Genomic DNA, 17,621 nt, shown 5'->3' with positions numbered 1-17,621 from the left:
AAGCAGCAAACCAAGTAATCCAATTAAAAAAAATGTGGAACAGAGCTAAACAGAGAACTCTCTGTAGAGTAATATCGAGTAATATCGAATGGCAGAGAAACACTTGAGGAAATGCTCAACCTCATTAGCCATTAGGGAAATGCAAATCATAACAACCCTGAAATTTCACCTTACACCCATCAGAATGGCCAAGATGAAAAACTCAAGTGACAACACATGTTGGAGAGGTTGTGGAGAAAGGGGAACCCTCCTCCACTGCTGATGGGAATGTAAACTTGTACAACCACTCTGGAAATCAATTTGGCGCTTTCTCAGACAACTAGGAATAGCGCTTCCTCAAGATCCAGCCATACCACTCCTAGGCATATATCCAAAAGAGGCTCAAGTACACAATAAGGACATTCGCTCAACCATGTTTGTATCAGCCTTATTTGTAATAAGAATAAGAATCTCGAAACAGCCCAGATGCCCCTCAACCGAAGAGTGGATGCAGAAATTGTGGTATATCTACACAATGGAATATTACTCTGCAATGAAAAAATAAGAAAAACATGCAATTTGCAGGGAAATGGTGGGACTTGGAAAGGATCATCCTGAGTGAGCTATCCCAGAAGCAGAAAGACACACACGGTATATACTCACTCATATAGACTTATAGCATGGAATAGATTTTTAAAACAAAGTCTTCCTTTTCCCTCTGATTTTTATGATTCTCTCCTGTTGTCACAAAAGCAAGACCATAAAGGCTAGAACTTTTTAAAAAATAGTTATGTATGAAGCCACAACTTGTAAAAGCCCTCCCAAGTCTGAGAAGATTTGAGCTTTACAGCAGACGTATACTCAGCATATAAAAAGCCTATAGTAATTCGTTTAAAAAAAGAAAACACAGCAAATGACAGTAAGGAGAGAAACCTGATTCTCAGAGTTGCACAATGCTAGATCAAAATGTATAGTTTCAACAAGAAAATTTTAAGATATGCAGAGAAAGAAGAAAAAATATCATCCTGTGCAAACAAACAAACAAACAAACAAAACATGTTTTTCCAGAGAAACACAAATGGCTACTAAACAAAGACATGAATTTAAATTGTTTAAATATATCTAAAAAAATTATGGAGAAAGGGAGAAAAATGATGCACAAACAAAATGAAAAGATCAATATAAAAATATAAAACCCCACACCAAGATGTTTTACAGCTCAAAAGTAAAATACCTGATATTAAAAAAAATCATTATAGATTTAAATGAAAATTTAAAGTAAGCAAAAGAAAAAATTTGTTTTGAATTTACTAAGTTTATAGAACAGAAAATAATGTGCTAAGTTCAAAGGTTGTATGGTATAACATAAGCATGTCATATATGCATTGTGATGGTACCAAATGGAGAGAATAGGTAGAAAAAAATGTATGAGAAAAATGAGTTAATGTTCTCAAATGTGGTGAAAGGCATGAATATAATAATCAAGAAACTGAATGAACATTAAATAATGAACTCATAGAGAACTCCATTGACAAATGAAAATCAAGTTTATGGATACCAGATAGAATCTTGAAAGCAGTAAGAGAAAAGCAACTCAGAACACAAAAGGATTAGTAAGATTATAAACAGACTTCACATCAGGAACTGGGGATGCTCTAGCATGCTGAAAGAAAAATAAACATTAGCAGAGAATCTAATCTAAAACAAAAACAAAGAACAGCAAGAAAAGCACAAAAATACGTCATTCGATAATGTGGGACAAATTAAGATCTGGCGAGACACACAAAAGTTTTAGGGGTGTCTTAACCAGTGTTGTAATGAAAGGACACTTGAACAAGAAATGAAAAAAATTCAAAAAAATGACCTTACAAAACATGGAAAGATTAGCAATCAGCAAATTTGGCATTATTAGAACATCAATTTATAACTGTATTTTAAGTTTTTCCCACAATTTAAGTCAAATGCGCTTAAAATAAAACAAATAGTTATTTAAAACCAACATTCATTGTAACATTTGCTTGTAAGGCTACATTTTATCATTTACATAATTTAAGATGACTCCTAGTTATAAAAAATCAGTCTGTTAGGCCACAGAGGAGGACTTTGCAGCCAGCCCTGAAGATACCTGATAAAACAGGGTCAAATGAAAGGGGAGGAGGTCCTCCCCTATCAGTGGACTTGGAAAGGGGCAGGGAGGAGACCAGGGAGGGAGTGTGGGGTTGGGGAGGGAATGAGGGCGCGGGATACAGCTGGGACACAGAGTTAACAAAATGTAACTAAAATGAAAAATAAAATTAAAAAAAATAAAAATAAAAAAATAAATAAATAAAATAAAAAAAATCATTAGCTAATTTTAGGCACTTTCTGTGTACAGAGGTAATTGCATCTGTGCTGGTTGGCTTTATGTCTATTTGATGCAAGTTATAGCTATCTGAAGGAAGGGAACCTCAATTGAGAAAATGACTCCATAAGATCAAGATGTTGCATTTTGTTAACTAGTTATGGGATGTCTTAGCCTATTCAGGGTGATGTTACCCTTGGGTTGGTGGTACTCAGGGTAGGCTGAGTAAGCTGTAAAGAACAAGCCATTAAGCAGGCCCCCTCCACTGTCTCTGTATCAGATCCTGCCTCCAGGTTCTTATGCTATTTGACTTCCTTCCCTGAAGGCCTTCAATGAATAACTGTGATATGAAAGAGTAAGTGAAATAAACCCTTTCCTTTCCAAGTTGCTTTTGGTCATGATGTCATACCATAGCAGTAAAAATGTTAAGATATTGTGCCCTTGATAAATAAAAGATTGGGCAATGCCCTTTTTAGGTACAGAGATTTACATGGTACTGAGATAACGCATGTATAATTCAAACTTTAAAATGTTAAATACAATTGCCCTTGCAATCACCCAGAGAGTAGTAATATAAAGTAAACAAAAGTAAATGAAAAAGGAATGTATACATTTCACTACAAATGTTATCCAAATACAAAAAATGACACACATGCAGAAAATGGAAGAGACACAATGTACAGAGAATATGAATGACAAGATAGCATCACTAAGCTCCTCCTGACTGGTAACCTCTTTAAATATAAGTGATTAACTCTCCAATCAAAAGTCATAAAGAGATAAGTTGGTTATAAAAATGATTCATAAGATTCATTTTAAGCCAGGTGTGATAGTGTATATTAACACAAGCACTTAGGAGGCTGTGTATTTGAGACTGTCTAGTCTTTGTACAAAGTTACAGAATAGTCATTACCTCATGGTGAGAACCTACTTTAATCAACAAACAAATAAGCAAACAAAAAAGAGAGATTTTACAGTGATACAAAATTAGATAAAAGTGAAAGTTTGAGGTTATTCCATGCCAACAGGATCCAAAAGAAAGCAATAGCAGTTTATATGTAATGAAACCAAATAGACTTTAAAGTTAGAAGACAAAGAATGGCATTGTATGTAAATTAAATGCTTGAAAATATAAGAATATATGTTGATTATAAAAATAAAAATATTTACATCAGTAAATGATAGAAGTGATGAGAAAAATAATTAGAGGATAATGTGGTAAAAAGAAGTTTATCAAATCAACTGAGAACTTTAACAGTATTTAAAAAAAAGCTAGATTTAAAAGCATATGGTAAGAATATTTAATAACAACAGAATAAACATTTTTTTCTCAACTACATATGAAACATTCTTCAAAACATACAGTATGCTAAGCCACAAATCAATTGACCATAAATATGTTTTAATATATCTTCTCTTACTATAACAGGATAGTGCTAAAAATCAATTACAAAAGGAAAAACAGAAAATTGCTTAGCTTGTAGATATTAAAAAGCATGTAAGCCAACCAGTGGCTCATGGATCACAAGGGAAATTAGCAAATACCTGGAAACAAATGAAAGTGAAAATACTATTATCAAAACTTTTTGGCCTCAGCACAAGCAGGCCTAAGGGAGAAATTTCTTGCAAAAGAAACCAAGCAACCCACCGAACAAACAAACATCCCAAAGAAACATCAAGTTAGCCCTGGAATACAGTGAACCAGTATAATCTGAACTATATTGAAACCTAGTCAAAACGGTCAATAATGAATGATTAGAATAGAGATAGCAAAGAGGACAATAATATGGAAGCTATAGAGAAAAATCAGTGAAACCAAAAGTGATCCTTTAAAACATCAACAAAATTGCCAAATCTGTAAGAGAAAATAGTGAAGTTAAGTCAGCAATGAGGCTAGGGATACTGCCACCAATATGACAAAAGTAAAAAAGCATTAAAAGAGAGTAAGAAGTGACCTATCAGCAGATGAAATGAATAAATTTGTAGAAATACAAAGCCTACGAAGATCAAATCATAAACAGAAAGCCTAGATATCCCTATAATTACAAAGATACTGAATTTCCTGTTTTCTCCCTCTTCTGATGTCTGTCCTGTTTGCCTTTTTAAGTGAGGATTGATCATCTTATCCAGGGTCCTTCTTCTTGCTTAGCTTCTTTAGGTGTAGAGATTTTAGTATGTTTATTCCTGTATTATATGTCTAATATCCACTTACATGTGAGTATATACCATATGTGTCTTTCTGCTTCTGGGATACTTCACTCAGGATGATCTTTTCTAGTTCCCACCATTTGCCTGGAAATTTCATGATTTCCTTGATTTTAATTGCTGAGCAGTATTCCATTGTGTAAATATACCACAATTTCTGTATCCATTCCTTAGCTGAGAGACATCTGGGCTGTTTCCAGATTCTGGTTATTATAAATAAAGCTGCTACAAACATGGATGAGCAAATGTCCTTGTGTACTTGAGCATCTTTTGGATATATGCCTAGGAATGGTATAGCTGGATCTTGAGAAAGCACTACTCTTAATTGTCTGAGAAAGTGCCAGATTGATTTCCAAAGTGGTTGTATAAGTTTACATTCCCACGAGCAATAGAGTAGGGTTCCCTTTTTTCTCTCCACAGAGGGCCTCTGAAAGACTACTAAGCAGGATATCAAAGCTAATGCTTAGAATCATAGCCAAATTTTGGGCAGAGTGCAAGGAATCTTATGAAAAAAGGAGGAGATAGAAAGATCTGGAAGGGAAAGGAGCTCTGCAAGGAGAGCAACAGAACCAAGAAATGTGGGTCCAGGGGTCTTTTATGAGACTGACACTCCAACTAAGGACCTTGCATGGAGATAACCTAGAACCCCTGCACAGAGGACCATGCATGGAGATAACCTTGAACCCCTGCACAAATGTAGCACATGGCAGTTCAGTCTCCAAGTGGATTCCCTAGTAATGGGAACAGGGACTCTCTCTGACATGAACTCAGTGGCTGGCTCTTTGATCACCTTCCTCTGATGGGGTAGCTGCCTTACCAGACCACAGAGGAAGACAATGCAGCTAGTCCTGATGAGACCTGATAGGTTAGGGTCAGATGGAAGGGGAGAAGGACCTCCCCTATCAGTGGACTTTTAGAGGGGCATGGGAGGAGATGAGGGAGGGAGGGTGGGCTTGAGAGGGAATGAGGGAGGTGGTTACAGCTGGGATGCAAAGTGAATAAACTGTAATTAATATAAAAAATAAAAATAATTTTAAAAAATTAAATAAAAATAAAAATGGAAAACATTAAAAAACAAATAAATGTACTGAATCAATTACAGAAAAGTTCCAAAGAAAAGCTCCATCTTGATAGTTTCAATGGTAAATTAGACCAAACATTTATCTGAATTAACAGTAGCTCTTCTCTAGGCTCTATAAAAGATTAGGAAAAAATGTAATATACTATCTAATTCTATGAACCCTTCATTGCACTAATCCCAAAGCCAAAGCCAGCATAAGAGAATAAAGCCATATAACTTTTGAACAAAAACTCAACAAAAGAGTGTGAACTAAAATTCAGCAGCATGTTATAAATCACGACCAGATGAGATTATTTTGTTTTGAATGCAAGCATATGTGAACATATGAAGACACATTAGTATAATGTAAGGTATTATCAGAATTAGTAAGAAAATATATGAGACTCTCCATTGACCCAGGTAAAGCATTTTACACAGATGTAACTTTTTCCTGGCAAAAAGCAAATCAAAATAGGAACATAAGAAATTACCTCATATAATAGATATTTGAAAACCTAGAAATATTGAGAGCCCAGATTTACACTGTCATGTATGTGAGTGATTTGCCACAAGGATGCCCAAACCATTCAATATCCAACATTTCCTCAGAGTTATGCCTCATGCTTGCCTGCAAGTCCCATCATCTGTCTCCATCTACTCTTGGCTAGAGCCTCCCAAATGACAGATAAGTTAGGCTTCTGTATGAAAGCATAGTAGAGTATCATTATTAGTGTCATAGGCTGGCTCTCTACCTTAGGGTGAGTCTCAGGTTGGACCAATTATTATTTGGACTTCCCCTCTATCCTGTTCTCTCTTTATCCCTACATTTCTGGCAAGCAAGGTAATTTTTGTTTCACAGGTTTTATTGGTGGGTTGTTGATCTCTTCATTCCACTAGGCTAGGAGATGGTCACTTCAATCTTCCTGTCCTCTCAACGCCATTAGGAGTCTCAGCTACAATAACACTGATATCCTCCCAGGGGCCTACCCTGCAGCAGGCCTCTAGCTTGACCAAGAGATGTCCCTCCTCAGTTTCCCTTCCCATCCCCACTTCTCCCCACATATGATCTCTATGCTTGTTTCCTTCGCAGTTCCCTCTATTCATCCACTTCTAATGTCTATTCTACTTCCCTTTCTGAGTGACATTCAGGCATCTTCCCTTGGGCCCTCTTTGTTTCTTAGCTTCTTTGAGTCTGTGAATTGTAGGATGGCTAACCTGTACTAACATCCACTTATAAGTGATTACACACCAGGTGAATCTTTCTGGGTCTGGGTTACCTCACTTAGGATGGTCTTTTCTAGTTCCATCCACTTGTCTGCAAATTTCATGATTTTTTTAGAGCTTTAGGTGAGCTGTTAAGTTGGTAATATGAATCCACTTTCTTTATGAAGGCTCTTAGCTCCATGAACTTTCCTCTTAGCACTGCCTTTCATTGTGTCCCATAGTTTGGATGTGCTGTGCCTTTACTTTCATTGAATTCTAGGAAGTCTTTAATTTATTTATTTCCTCCCTTACCCAGTGGTCATTAATTAGAGAATTGCTCAGTTTCCATGAGTATACAGGCATTCTATTGTTTCTGTTTTTGTTTAAATCTAACTTTGATCCAAGTGGTCTGATAGAATACAAGGTGTTATTTCAATTTTCTTGTATTTTTTGAGGCTTGCTTTGTGTCAGAGGATGTGGTGAGTTTTGGAAAAGGTTCTGTGAGGTGTTGAGAAGAAGATATATATATATATATATATATATATATATATATATATATATATATAGTTTGGATGGAATCTTCCTTAGATATCTGTTAGGTACAATTCGTTCATATCCTTGGGTTAGTTTCTTTATTTCTATTTTTAGTTTTCATCTCAGTTATCTGTCCATTGGTGAGAGAGGTGTCTTGAAGTCTCCTACAATTAACATGTGAGGTTCAATATATGATTTAAGCTTTAGCAATGTTTGTTTGAAAATTGTGGGTGCCCTTGATTTTGAGGCATGTATGTTCAGAACTGAGACATCATGTTGGTCGAGTTTTCCTTTGATGAGTATGAAGTACCCTTCTCTATCTCTTTTGATTAACTTTGTTTGAAAGTCTGTTTTATTAGATAGTAGAATAGCTACTCCAGCTTGTTTCTTGTGTCTGCTTGCTTGGAAAATCTTTTTCCAGCCCTTTATTGTATGGTAATGTCTATCATTATTGCCAAGGTGTGTTTGTTGTATGCAACATGGTGGGTCCTGTTTACACATCTATTCAGTTAGCCTGTGTCTTTTATTGGGAAGTTGAGGTCATTGATGTTGAGAGATATTAATGTCCAGTGGTTATTGCTTCCTGTTATTTTGATGTTGGTGATGGTAGACTGTGTGTGCTTCCTGGTCCTTGCTTGTCTCTGGTCCCTCATATCAGGGTGGGTCTGAGGGAATAGTGTACCGCGGGGTAGTAATGCTTCCTGATACATACAAGTCTCCGAGGCATAAGTCAAAGTAGGTTCCAGGAAATGGCACAGGGCAGGTAACTGTTGCTTCCTGATCTATGCTCATCACAGGGGCTGAAGATCAGTGTGGGTCCCTGGAAATGGCACAGGTCAGGGAACTGGGATGTAGGCCACTCAGAGGAAGTGGAACACAGAGGGACAAGGGCAGACCGTTGTTGGCAGGCTGTGGCAGGCCAGTAGATAGGTGTTGGGGAGGTATTTTACTTTCTGTTCCTTTATCCGTGCTAGTTTCTGGGGCTCCAGATGAGAGCAGGTCCCAATAAAAGGCGCAGATCAGGGAACTGTTGCTCAGTAATCTGTTGTAGGCTTAGATTTTTCACCAACCCTACTTTATTTATGGTCCTTAAACACCTTTACCTCCCTTCCAGCCAATTCCCTCACCCCCACCTGACCTTAGGAGATTAGTAGGGAAAAGTACTGTATGCCTCTTTTATCTACTTGCTGCTGATTAAGGTCCTTGGGTCTTTAGGGGATTACCGAACTCAGTAGTCAGGATACAAGCAGTCTAGTCCAAAGGCAAACACCAAGTAGCAACAGGAATCTGTAGGATAAGTCAGCTAAAAGCATAAGGCCTAGTTGGGTTGCCCTGGAACATTGCTCTCTGCAAAGGCAGGCAAGAAGTTCAGCACAGCAATGTCAATCCAAAAAGCAAAGCCTTGCTGTTTGTGGGCCTCTATATATCGCCTCTCCTCAAAGTCCCACAGATGTTCTCACCCTGCCAAAGTCATGCCCCTCACACAAGAGGGCTCACAGCAAAACATCATATGATAAAACTGAATCTGCAAAGAAACCAGAAACTTCTACTTCATTTTATATATGAAGACAGTGTGTTTTGATCATATTCATTTCTACCCGAAACTCCTCCTAGAACCATCCCCATACCCTATCCAAGTCATCAACAGTTTATCTAGCTGTGAAGCTGTAAACTACAATAATGACTGACAAGGCAATATACAAGTGGGTACAACAGTGGTGTATTGTTGCAAATGTTACAAGAATAAGCAACACATTTCTGAATGAATACAAAGCTCAGTCCATCAATGAAACACATGCCTGATACTACAAATCTGGAAAATAACCCATTAGTGGGCAATTTGCGGGTCCCAAGGAAGAATCTACTACTATTATTCTGCTGAATTAATATATTATCAAACTATGCTCTAAATTCATATCTCTATACCAATAGATAAGCTCAGCTCTCAGACCTCATCAGAGAAGTTTCTTTATTGAGTGAACAGCAGTTGATGCAGAAACTCAAAACTGGTCCAAGTACAGAGAATAAGTGTCTTGAGGAGTACACAGCCACAAAAGGAAAAGCTCTTTTTAAAAAATAAATAAAATGTTATAGTTGAATTTTATTTTTAAAATATCTAGCAAAATCCAGCCAGCTCTGTTATCATAAAAAGAAATTAAAGGAGAGTTGAGTGCCTCTTACTACTTTAAGCAGCTTATTAAAATCAAAGTTAAGCCTTTGTGTTCTATCTGATAGTGTCTAATTTGTTGTTTCTGTTCTTTCTGTTCTACTTCAATTTTTCTTTCTAATTTTTTTAACTTTTTATATTATATTCATCTTAGCTTTATATTGCCAAGAACAGAATATAATAGATTGGACTTTTATTTTTTGAAAGAATGTATTATGGCTCATTGTTCTAACTCAAGGATAAGAGGTTGTATCTGGTATTCCGTTCATGCTGGATTGTACCCTATGGCTTTGATTTTCTGAAGCCACTAGAATTCTAATTTATTGATCTTATCTAATATAACTGTCTCATGTATACTGTATCCCTAAATACTGTAGTTTCATTAAATCCATTCTTGTAATACTTTACAATGAGGATTAAATTTCAACATGAGTTTACAAAACAACTAACTATACTCAAACAATAAGGTATTATACCGAGTGGTAATATATTTTTCTCATTAATAAATGGATTTAAATCTCTGATTTAATCAGCTTCCTGACACTGAGCTAAACTACTTGGGGCTCTTCAGGCTCTCAAGGTTGTAGTCTAATACCTGGTAGTTCCATTGCTTTGGGGGTCTGGCACTGACAAGGAGTACATGGAACAACTAGCACACAAAATCATCCATAAAGGAAGGGAATCCTCTAAGACTGAGAACCTATAATCCTTTTCAAGGACATTCTTCCAGCGACCTAAGTACCTTACAATGTGACCAACTCCCAAAGTTTCTGTCATCCCTTCCCTCTCTCCAAGAGCATTGTCACAGAAACCATTACTTTAACATAAGGACTTGTCACGGGCACTATGCATATACAAAGTATAACATGTTGCATCTCCAATTTTGACACCTATTCCATTCCTATATTAACAATTACTCTTTTGTATTTACTATGTGCATATTTTATGGTTTTTCATGTATATCTCTATTTCTAAATAGTTTTTACTAAGCACTATTTTAAGGTGATCCATATTGCTACTGAAACATTAATCCCCTGCTACAGGTTACTCCATGATTCTCTATATTTTGTATCCATTTCAACTGGTAACATCTTCCCAGTGTTTACTACACAGAATGTTCCAACTCCTGGCTGAAATAAAGAATTGTTTGAATTTTTCTTTATGGGTCTGGGAAGACTATGTTTAAAATATGCTATTGTACTGAAGCCATCATGAGTGAAATTGATAGCCTTTTCAAAGAAGATACAAGAGAAATTATCTTGGACACATGCATATTTGACTCAAAAACAACCACATGCAAGTAAATAAGAAAAAGTCTTACCCAACACTAAATTCACCTGTACCTGGATCGTGGAAATCTTAAACTTCAGGTCTCTGAGAGATAAATATTTGGCACTAAAGCTGTCCTGAATTTGTGACTCTGTTACAGAATCCTGACCACCCAAGACAGTGATGAACACTATATCTTTTACCCATGTTCTAATTGGGTGGTTCTCTTGTGAGTTAAGAATATACTATTGATGATAGTCCTTTGTTGGATATACTTTTTTGACAATTTCTTCTGATCTGTTCATTCTGTTAACAGGGTTTTAAAGTGAAAAAATAAATTTTCATGAAGTCCAAATTTATTTATGCATGTGCATGTGAGCTCATGAGTGTGGATGTGTCCATGCATATGTGTGTGTGTGTGTATATATATATATATATATATATATATATATATATATATATATATATGACATTGGAGGCCAGAACAGGCCACTGAAGTCAAAATTCTTGCTATACTTACATACCACGTTTTTGGTTAAAGGTTCATTTTCTTCTTGTAGCAAATTTGTCACATCATGTTTTTCTTCAAATATATCTGTTTATTGGAGTTTCACATTTTTAATTAATCCATTTGTAACATTTCAAATAATTATATGTATACTTAATCTTTGGTATTTTATCCTTCATCATCTTTTTCATGATTGTTTGGTAAGCATTGAACACAGTTCATCTTTTTCAAAGACTTAACTTTGGATTATGAGAGTTTTCTCTATTGTATATTATTTTTGTTATCATGCCCTTCTTTTTTTAAATTACACTTTATTTACTTTGTATCCCCCCTCTAGTTCCCTCCCTCCTCCCCTTCCAATCCCTCCCTTCCTCCCCCTTCTCTACACAGGCCCCTCCCCAAATCCACTGGTAGGGTGAGTTTCTTTTTCTTCCTTCTGATCCTAGTCTGTTAGGTCTCATCAAGAGTGGCTGCATTGTCTTCCTCTGTGGCCTGGTAAGGCTGCTCCCCTTCAGGGGGAGGTGATCAAAGAGCAGGCCAATGAGTTCTTATGAAAGAAGTGGGAAATAGTAAGATCTGGAGAGGACAGTATCTCCACAAAGACAGCACCAGAACCAAAAAATTTGAGCACAGGGGTCTTTACTGAGACTTATACTCCAACCAAGTACCATGCATGGAGATCAACGAGAACACCTGCACAGATGTAGCCCATGGCAGTTCTGTGTCTAAGTGGGTTCCATAGTAATGGGAACAGGGACTGATGCTGATATCATGCCCTTCTTTTGTCATCATCTTTATTACATGTGTTTAATCTTTCTTTTATTATTTCTACAAATGCTTGAATTGGAAATAGGAACATTATTTTTTGTGTGCATACATGTGTGTAGAAACATTTGAATGTGTGGGAATGGATGAGTATGGGAGTATGGGTGTAGGATATGTACATGTTTGTTCTTGTTTATAGTGGCAAATTGTTGATGTAAGATATGTTCCTTGGTTACTCACTACCTTATATTTTGAGACAGGGTTACTCACTTGAAAGAACAACTTGAAAATTGGGCAAGGCTAGCTAATCAATTTGCTCTGTGTATCTCATATCTCTGCATCCTAAATGCTGGGACTGCAGGTCGGTATCTTGTTCACCTGGAATTTACATGAGTCTTATGAATCTGAACCTCAGTCTTCATGTTTGCACACCAGCAAAACCTATCATGTCAGCCTTGAATTGGTATTTTGTAATTTTATTTTAGTGTGTACAAATGATAACCAAAACATGCTCATAATAAAATATTTATACTTTGAGAACAATCTATCCAAAATTTATAAATAGGTAACATTTTTTATCAATTTCAAAACATTAAAAAATCAGATTCCCACATTCTGTAAATATAGATGCAATGGGGCTAATCTTGGCTATAATCACAAGCAGGAAGAAAGAAATGTAACAGTGAAAATGTAAATAAGCATTAAAGATACTGATGAAACCACTAAAGATCGATATTATCATATTTAAAAGTCTGCCTGTTTCTGATTTTTATTTTAATTTCATATTTGAGAAGTTATTATGCATTTACATCATTTCTAATTCAAGATGAGTTCCCATTATGAAGATTTGATAGATTAAACGTTACTGGAGATCGTTGATAAAACTTGCTCTCAAAATGAGATCCATAATTTCTTATAAAGGTTTTTATTCATGTCTATTCATTAACTTTCATCTCAATCTTTATTCTGTTTATTAACTAATGAATATAGCATTAATCACTTGAGGATGCTATTTTATGTTTTTGTTTTATACATCTTACTTTTTAAGCCACCTCACTTGAATATTTTATTAGAAAATAAATATATTCTACTGAAATGTATGCAAGGCATGCTACAACTTAACTAAGATGAACTTTTTTTCAATATTTAGCATATCCTGTAATCTTCCCTATCACAGTCTCATATCTACTAGAAAGTTTAGCTGTGGTCTCCTGAGCTTTATTTCCTATAGTATTCAATCAATAAGACCATATCAAGTATTCACACTAAGTAACCAGGGGGAATACTACCCTAAAAATGTTTATAACTTTGTCCCTGTTGATATGCTTATCTTCAATTAACTAGTATAAGAAGCTCTTGATTTGTTTTTATCCTTATCTCATGGCTATTAAAATTAAATGCGAAGTATAGCTTAAATATCAAATTTTAATAGAATTTAAGACAAATAATATTTTTAGATTTCCTAAACATCAAAAAGCATTGCATGTGGATTTCATATACTAATATTGAATGTTTTTATAACATTCTCTTTTATATTTTTAAGTTCTTTATTACTTATACTTTATTCACTTTGTATCTCCCCTGTGGTTCCTGTCCTTCTCCAATGCCAATCCCTCCCTTCCTCCACCTTCTGCATGCATGTCCCTCCCCAAGTCCACTGATAGGGGAGGTCTTATTTTCCTTCCTTCTGATCCTAGTCAATTAGGTCTCATCAAGAGTGGCTGCATTGTCTTTTTCTGTGGCCTGGTAATGCTTCTCCCCCCACTGTGGGAGAAATTATTCAAGAGCAGGCCAATCAGTTCATGTCAGAGACAGTCTCTGCTCCTATTACTATGGAACCCACTTGGACACTGAACTGCCATGGGCTACATCTATGCAGGGGTCTTAGGTTATCTCCATGCATGGTCCTTGCTTGGAGAATCAGTCTCAGGAAGACCCCTGTGCTCAGATTTTTTGGTTCTGTTGCTCTCCTTGTGGAGTTCCTATCCTCTCCAGATTTTACAGTTTCCCACTTTTTTCCTAAGATTCCCTGCACTCTGCCCAAAGATTGGCCATAAGTCTCAGCATCTGCTTTGATAGTCTGCAGGGCAGAGCCTTTCGGAGGTCCTCTGTGTCAAGCTCCTGACTTGTTCCCTTTTTTCTCCTTCTGATATCCATCCTCTTTGCCTTTCTGGATAAGGATTGAACATTTTAGCCAGAGTTCTCCCTTTTGATTAGTTTCTTTAGGTGTACAGATTTTAGTGGGTTTAGCCTATGTTATATGTCTATATGAGTGAGTATATACATTGCGCATCTTTCTGCTTCTGTGATAGCTCACTCAAGATGATCTTTTCCAGATCCCACCATTTACCTGAAAATTTCATGATTTCCTTGTTTTTTTTATTGCTAATATTCCATTGTGTAGATGTACCACAATATCTGTATCCATCCCTCCACTGAGGGGCATCTGGGCTGTTTCCAGGTTCTGGCTATTACAAATAAAGTTGTTACAAACATGGTTAAGCAAATGTCCTTGTTGTGTCCTTGAGCAAATTTTGGGTATATGCCTAGGACTGGTTAAGCTGGGTCTTGAGGAAGCACTATTCCTAATTGTCTGAGAAAGTGCTAGATTGACTTCCAAACGGGTTGTACTTGTTTATATTCCCACTAGCAATGAAGAAGTGTTCCCCTTTCTCCACAACCTCTCCAGCATTTGTTGTCACTTGAGTCTTTGATCTTAGCCATTCGGATGGGTATATGGTGAAATCTTAAGGTCGTTTTGATTTGCACTTCCCTTATGACTAAGGGCATTGAACATTTCTTTAAGTGTTTCTCTGCCATTCGATATTCCTCTATCGAGAATTCTTTGTTTAGCTCTGTACTCCATTTTTTAATTGGGTTACTTGATTTGTTGCTCTTTAACTTCTTGAGTTCTTTATATACTGGATATTAGTCCTCTATCAGATATAGGATTGGTGAAGATCCTTTCCCAATCTATAGGCAGTCGTTTTGTTATGACGACAGTGTCCTTTGCTTTACAGAAGCTTTCCAGTTTCATGAGGTCTCATTTATTGATTGTGCTGTTGGTGTTCTGTTCAGGAAGTTGTCTCCTGTGCAAATGAGTTCAAGGTTCTTCCCCACGTTTTCTTCTAAGTGGTTTAGTGTGTCTGGTTTTATATTGAGGTCTTTATTCCAAAAAAATCAGTAGCCCTCCTGTATACAAAAGACAAAAGGGCCGAGAGAGAAATTAGGGAAACAACACCCTTCACAATACTCACAAATGACATAAAGTACCTTGGTGTGAACCTAACTAAGCAAGTCAAAGACTTGTATGAAAAAAACTTCTAGTCCCTGAGGAAAGAATTAGAAGAAGATATCAGAAGATTGAAAAATCTCCCATGCTCATGGCTTGGCAGGATTAATATAGTAAAAATGGCCATCTTACCAAGAGCAATCTACAGATTCAATGCAATTCCCATCAAATTACCAACACAATTCTTTACAGACCTTGAAAGAAAAATTTTCACCTTCATATGGAACAACAAGAATCCCAGAATTGCTAAAACAATTCTCTGCAGTAAAAGATCTTCTGGAGGTATCTCCATCCCTGATCTCAAGCTGTACTATAGAGCAACAGTCATAAAAAACTGCATGGTACTGGCATAGAAACAGACTGCTGGATCAATGGAATCAAATTGAAGACCCTGAAATAAATCCACACAATTATGGACACCGGATTTTTGACAAAAATGCCAAAACTATTCAATGGAAAAAAAAGACAGCATCTTCAACAAATGGTGCTGGTCTAACTGGATGTCTACATGTAGAAAAATGCAACTAGAACCATACTTAGCACTAATATTGAGTGTTAACCTATACTTATTAGAGACATATTCTAAGTGGTTATAGCAGTTAATTTAATTATTTTCAACCTTTAAAAATAATAAACTAGTATATGCCAGTACCCAGGCAATGTATTTTTGTTTATGATCTTCTGTACATTTATTCTGTTTATCCTCTAAAACCACTACATTTTAAATTTTTGGAACAGTTCCTTTACTTGTCTCATTTGTTTTCATAACTTGCCATCCATTTTTTATTCCTAAATACTTTTATTCCAAAGATAAAAAATACTCAGTGATTCCATATTGTTCACAGACTGAATATGCAATGATTCCTATATCCTAATTCTTTAATTACAATTTATACATTTTCTAATGTAGGTGTGTGTATTTGATACGCATGCAAACATATTCATATAGGTATGTACAGATGTTTTTGGAGATCAAGGGTTGATAAAGTTTATCTTTCTCTATCATTCCCTACCTCACTTTTTGAGACAAGGTCTTTCAATGAACCTCAAGCTGAGTGAGTTGGCTTGACTGTGTGTCCAATAAGTTCTAGGATCTTTCTGTCTTTGTCTTCCTAGTGCTAGGATTTTAGATATATACCACTACACTGGCATTTATGTGGATGCTGAGCATCAACCAAGACCTTTTTTGCCTGGGACATCTCTCTACACTAAGACAAAGATTATCTTTTATTAGCGATTATATACAGATATATGCACATACATATGCTACAGATTTATTAAAGAAAGATGTCTCTTCTATGATTGTATCTGTCTATAATTAGAGCTGTGGCCCAAGAGCCATGTGATTAATGCTTCATATCTTAACCAGTCTTTGTTTTCAGTTTTTCACTTTCTGACCCAGGATTTGTCCACTATTAATTTTCACATGAAAAATCAGATTGTAAATATAAATGGAGAAGCAGTGAGGCTTATTGCCCTGTAAAGACCTGCAGTCTTTACATATGCTTGCTTGTCAAATTTCTCCACCTTCAATATGCTCAGCCATTTACTTATTTCAGTCTTTCAAGACATCATATGTCTAACTTTACCATGTACATTTTTGATTGAGTTATTTTTTTCTTTGAAACTACTAAATGGAAAAATGTAAAGCTTTGATGATAGTTTCCTCATTTTATACATTATTATTATGTCCAAACTTTTAATATATTCAATAAACACATAACATCCTTTATTTTAATTTTTTATTAATTTATTTTTATTAATTACAATTTATTCACTTTGTATCCCAGCTGTAGCCCTCTCCATCATCTCCTCCCAATTCCACCCTCCCTCCCTCTTCTCTTGCTTTGTCCTTCCCACAGTACATTGATAGGGGCAGTCTAACTCCCCTTCATCTGATTCTAGCCTATCAGGTCTCATCAGGATGCATTGTCTTTCTCTGTGGCCAGGTAAGGCTGTTCCCCTTCAAGGGGAGGTGATCAAAGAGCCAGCCACTGAGTTCATGTCAGAGAAAGTCCCTTATCTCAATACTAGGGAACCCTCTTAGAGGCTGAGAGGCCATGGGCTACATCTGTGCAGGGGTTCTAGGTTATATCCATGCATGGTCCTTTGTTGTATTATAAGTGTCAGAAAAGACCCCTGTGCCCAGATTTTTGGTTCTGTTGCTCTTCTTGTGGAGCTTCTGTCTCCTCCAGGTCTTTTATCTCTCCTTTCTTTCATAAGATCCCCTGCACTCTGCCCAAAGTTTGGCGATGAGTCTCAGCATCTGCTTTGATACCCTGCTGGGCAGAATCTTTC

Source organism: Psammomys obesus, unplaced genomic scaffold (genome assembly GCF_907164565.1).
Source record: "Psammomys obesus unplaced genomic scaffold, mPsaObe1.curated_primary_1811, whole genome shotgun sequence".
Classification (NCBI taxonomy): Eukaryota; Metazoa; Chordata; class Mammalia; order Rodentia; family Muridae; genus Psammomys; species Psammomys obesus.
Note: the sequence above shows the minus strand (reverse complement) of the source record.